The sequence below is a fragment of the Bos mutus genome, chromosome 27 (genome assembly GCF_027580195.1).
Source record: "Bos mutus isolate GX-2022 chromosome 27, NWIPB_WYAK_1.1, whole genome shotgun sequence".
NCBI lineage: Eukaryota > Metazoa > Chordata > Mammalia > Artiodactyla > Bovidae > Bos > Bos mutus.
Window position 1 is genome coordinate 8,484,650 of NC_091643.1, and position 5,869 is coordinate 8,490,518.

Genomic DNA, 5,869 nt, shown 5'->3' on the forward strand with positions numbered 1-5,869 from the left:
AGCGTCTAGCTGCATTCAGAATATATAAAAACTATCTCTTTAGAGGTGATTTAAGAATCGAAATGGGGGCCTTCCCTGGTGGCAAAGAATCTCCCTGAGAATGCAGGAGACAGAGGTTCAATTCCTGGTCTGGGAAGATCCCACATGCAGCTAAGCTGGGGCACCATGACCGCTGAGCCTGCACTCTAGAGCCTGGGAGCTGCAACTATGGAACCCAAGCGCCTAGAGCCCATGCTCCGCGACAAGATGATCCACCGCAATGAGAAGCCCACCCACTGCTGCTCACAACTAGAGATGAGCCCACGCAGCAAAGATAAAGATCCAGCACAGGCAAAAAAAAGAAAAACCAAGAATCAAGATGGGATTAGTGACCACTTCTGGGTACAGTTGCACAATCATATTCCTGGGGTTTCTCAAACTTCAATGTGCATATGAATCACCCAGGGATCTTGTTAGAATAAAGGTTCTGATTTAGCAGGTCCAGGGAGGGGCCCGGGGCTCCAATCCAAGTTCACATCATGAATAACCAGGAACCAGACCCGTGTCAAGGACGACCCTCTGTCAAGTGGCCTCTGCGGTCTTGGTGTGGAGATGATGTGAAGAATGGACTGAAAGCTATTTGGATAAATGATACACTTCGATGTCAATTATTACTTAATTCATCAAGGGTCCGCTGAGTACCCACCAAATGCCTGGCCAATATGGAAGACAGAATTCCTGCAAATGACTCTCGATATCAGAGCCTGGGCTCAAAGAACTGGAGCATCCAGCAGCTAAGCTACCGTGAAGACGGGACCCAGGGCAGAGCTGGGCAGGGAGGCGCTGAGCCGGAATCTCTGGAATTCCTCTCACTCTGTGACCTCTGTGACTCTGTGATGCCTGCTGCCTAGCATGGGCTCCAGGTGGGCCCCGGCCAGGGTAATGCCACAGAGCAGGAAACGGCAGCCACAGAGGCACGCCCTCCCCATGGGGCTCCCCTGGCTCCCCGCCAGCCATGTGGGAGACTCCAGTCTGACTAATGGGGTGATGGGTCAGTGCCCCTTCTCAAGATCTGCACCCCCGCCACACTGCATCACCCACGGTTTGACTTTCTTCCAACTCTGAGAGATCCTGGCATTCTCTCCCCGCTGACAGGGGAGGCCACAGTGCTGGGATGAGGGAGGGAGGGGAGTCTCAGGGCTGGGGTTTTCCAGGGGCAGCGGGGAGACAGCCAGGGTCTGGCGCCAAACACACTGGCCATTCAGCCAGGCGGTGACCTTTGGACAAGGGTTCCATCACAAAATGGGATTAATAGTGCCGACCTCGGACTTCCCTGGTGGCACAGTGAATAGGAGTCCACCTGCTCATGCAGGGCACATGGGTTTGATCCCTGCTCCGGAAAGATCCCGCCTGTCATGGAACAGTTAAGCCTGTGAGCCACAGTACTGGGGCAGTGCACCTAGAGTCCGAGAGCTGCAATCAGAGGAGCCACCGAAATGAGAAGCTCACGCACCACAAGGAGAGGAACCCCCACTTGCCCGTGCAAAGTGCAAGCTTGCCTATGCAAGTTTACCTGTGCAAAGCTACAAAGAGAAAACCCGTGCAACGCAACAAAGACCCAGTGCAACCAAAAAATAAACCAAATAATGATACCGACCTCACTGGGTTCTGGGAGAGTGAAACTGGGGTTGTGGATGTAAAGCGTCTGGAAGAGGGCTGACCACAGATGCCTCGAGCCCGTTCTTCCTCTTCCCCTTGGCCCTGAGGACAGAGCCCCTCAGGCTGCCCTCAGCTTCTCCAGCCTCCCACTCCCGTTCCCCCAAGTCTAACCACATTACTGGCTGGTAGCAGCCTGAACATCCTGTGGGGTGCTGACCACAGGGCCTTTGCTCGGCCGTGTGTCTCCCTTTCCAGCCAGGCTGCCCCCTCTGAATCTGGCCATGCCAGGAGGTCACCTGTAGCCCGGGCACCACCCTCGGGGGCAGGAGGGGCAAATGCCAGCCCATGGGCTGTATCCAGCTTGCCACCGGCTGGGTGCATACGGCTGTATCACAGCACGGCTGCACTCACGTGCTGGCACGTGGCTGCTTTGTGCTGCTGTGATGGGACTGTGCAATCAACATGGGGATGCTATGGCCCTGGATTGTGGGGCACATTGCATAGAAATCTACCAGGAACACCTCAGGTACATCCCCATCTCCTCTCTCTAAATTGCCAGCTCCCTGAGGGCAGGGTGAGGGTCACCCGGCCCTGCCCAGCATGTAGCAAAATTCCAGCTGACCTCAGAGAGGTGAATCAGGAGCACATAAACAGAAGAATCCATGTCTCTGACTTCCCCATCCCCAGGTGGAGTAGGGACCCATTGAGGGGCTCGAACATACAGGCACAGGATTTGTTTGATTGCCATGAGGCCCCCGGGACCCCAGTAAGCATATCCGAATGAAATGGTGACCCAAAGTAGCTTTTGTGGAGGACGAAAAGCTGCATCTCGGCCAGTGCTTCTGAGGATGCCCCCAAGGACACCCTGGGACTGCAAGACAGAGTCCCGGGACAGGTGGACCGCGGGGAAGCCAGGCAGACGCTGTGCACGCCTGCCTCCATCTGAGGGGAGTCCACAGTCAGATTCTGTAAAGAGGGAAGCCCGGAGACAGCATCAGCGCGTCGTGAACTGGTGGTGGTTTTAGGCGGGAAGCTTCCAGCGGCTGTCTGTTCCTCTTTCCCTGGAGGGTCAGAACTGAGCCTTCCTCCAGAGGAGCAGCACCTTCACGGGGTAGTTGTATTTGACTTGGTCTGAGTCATTTCTTTGGAGCAGCGAGGTGGATTTCGTGGTGTCCTGGAGAGAGCCCTGGGCGGTGCTGGTGCCACAGGGACCCAGTGCTGCCCCTGCTAGTCCAGGGACACAGAAGTGCAGCGCGTGGGCTAAGTCAAGGGAATCCGGGGCTGCTTCCAGCTCCGTAATTCTGCAACTCAGATTTGTTCCCCCTTTGGTTTGGGAATACAGGCGTCCCTTCTGGGGCATGGGACTGCAGTACCAGGGTCCCAGGGAGATGGAGACGGTGTGTGTTCCCCGAGGTGGCCTGCACCCTCTGCTTCTATCTTCCTGCACCCTCTCTGCTTCTTTTGCTCACAGGGCCCACTCCCCAGGCCACAGTGACGGGCCCACGACCCAGGCTGGGCCGATCCCCAGGCTGGTTCTGTGGTAACGGGCTGTGAGAACTGCCCTGTCCATGTCCCCTGGAGACAGGGAGCACCACCTTAGAGGCCCCATCACGCAGAGAGAAGGGGACAGATGGTGAGCAGAAACCAGGGCCTGCAACCCAGTAGGCCAGCTTACCAGCTCCCTTGTTAATAAATCCCCTCTGTCCTGAAGTCCAAGCAGGGGCCAGACCTCCCCAGCACACAGCCGAGTCCTGCCTTCTGTCAGGGCTTCAGGTAGCTCAAGGCCCCAAGGCCCCCTCCCCAATTCCCTTTCCGGAAGAGTCTTTGCTGGGCTAAGTTGCAGAGTAGCTGCACAAGGGACTCGAGTCAGGCTGGACTACATGCTGGCTTGTCGTTTACTAGTCATGTGACCTGGAGAAGGCGATGGCACCCACTCCAGTACTCTTGCCTGGAAATCCCATGGACGGAGGAGCCTGGTAGGCTGTGGTCCATGGGGTCGCAAAGAGTCAGACATGACTGAACGACTTCACTTTCCGTTTTCACCTTCATGCATTGGAGAAGGAAATGGCACCCCACTCCAGTATTCTTGCCTGGAGAATCCCAGGGACGGGGGAGCCTGGTGGGCTGCTGTCTATGAGGTCACACAGAGTTGGACACAACGGAAGCGACTTAGCAGCAGCAGCAGCAGCAGTCATGTGACATTCAGCTCTCGGAGCCTCTGTTTCCTCATCTGCAAAATGGGCGCGATCCCAGCCTCCCCCTCCCAGGGCACATGTCAAGGGCCTACCCGTGGAGCGTCGTGTAAGACGTGGCTGTTTATACTCTCCCTGGGAATTCAGACCGTCTCTGTTGCAACCCAGGAAGTTTAGACTCGATGAAAACGCACTGTCCCTTCGGCATGGCAGGGCGTGAGCGCATCCATCAACAGTTGTGTTTAGCTTTCTGTCCAGCCCCGGCTGGATACTCACCGGATAGGACCTGATGCATTTTTTGTTTATTGCTTTACTTTGAATCACTTCTAGGAATTCGGCACTTGGGTACCACTTCCTGTTTAGGACGTGCAGAGTGCTGAAGAGAACGGTGCGTGTTAGTCTCTCCAACCCTCCACCCCCTGGGCCATCCTCCCGCACCCTGCCCACACAGCTGGGTGGCCCCAGGATGGTCTGAGAAAGATCCAGGAGCTGCCAGGTGGGGACATACAGGCAGCCCTGCCCTGCCCCCACCTCCGTTCCCATCTGTATCCTTTATGAAGGACTGGATTTCATTCCCAATTAGCAGATGAGAAAAGCGGCCTGGAGACGAATGACCAGGAGCTTAGTTAGTCTGACCTCTGGACCGTGTCCATGCTAATACAGGCAGTCAGAGAGCCTGTGGGCGGATATATTCCAGATACGTGCCCTTCCGTCCCACCTGCCTCCTGTTGCCTCTCTCGGGGGGAAAGCCCCTGGCAGGACTACCACCCCCCACCAACCCCCGGCAACAGAAGCACAACTTCCTAACCCCCCATCCTGGGCTAGCAGAGCATCATTTGGGGGTGCCCATCCCCGCTGCCATCACCACCAAAGCCGGACTCCCGGTGCAGTGGGAGGTCAGTCCACAGGGCCAAGTGTAACGACTCTGGCAAGGGCACGCCTTTGGCATCTCTGGGGATGGAAAAAGAGTGACCGGTCCAAGCCCAGCAGGGTGGGGGCAGGTGGGGAGGGCACAGCCTGTGCAGCAGCTCCCAGCTTTTTGGTGCCCACGCCCTCCTCCCCCACCCTGGGGGTGGGGGATTCCCAGGAGCTGAGATGCCCAAGAGGAGGGATGGGATGTCACAGGATGCAGGGACGGGGTCTTCTCTTCCCATCCCCACGGGACCCGAACAGGAGGAAATAGGACACACAAGTTTCAGGAACTTTCTGGGGTGACAGAGGCCAGCTGGGAGGCTCCGCCTTGAGGACACGGAGAACGCCCGGAGGCACTGGCTCCAGGGGCCACGTGGCCCACCACAAAGGCGCCCCTCTGGCCAGCACGCCGTGACAGTTGGCTTCTGATGCCATGTGGCTTCTGCTGGGAGCAAGACAGACAAAAACATCAAACTTAATCCTTGCTGCAGTTGCTGCCTGCCAGCGGCTGCTGTGGGCTCTTGGCTTGCTGGCTGACAGGTGACTGGAGCCCTCTGCTCCGTGCTGTTGCGGCTGAGCCCAGCTTCTATTTCGGGGAACCTCAATGGGCTCCCTCCGGTACCGTGAGCAATTCTGTGGTCACAGGCGGGTCCTCTCTGGGCCTCTGTCTGCTGCTCCGGGAATTGTGTCCAACACCATCTGCGTCTTGCTCCTAAGCGGCCACCTTTGTGGACAGCAGTGAGCGTGTACCTAAAAGCTTTGTGAGAGAGCACGCACTGCGTGAAATTAGTTATTAACGTAATCACGTAGTGTCTGCAAGGCGGGCTCACCCCGGAAGCATTTGGCTTGAGCCCTGATTGAGCCCTCTTCCCCTCTATCTCTTCTCCAAGAACTCAGCATCCTTGGGTACCACAGCCTCGGACAGTGCCGTGGGGACCACACGGTCAGCACCACCCTGCAGGAGAAGCTTCACCCTTCAGACTCAGATCTCCTTTCATGCCCCAGCGAGGTTAAGGGCAGGGAAGGTGTCTTCCCTCCCAGCCTCATGCTGCCCCGAGCTGTCCCTGGTCCCCGCCTCCCTTGCTCTTCAAGGAGCAAGGGTTCTTGAATTGCCTCTGCCCTTCAGC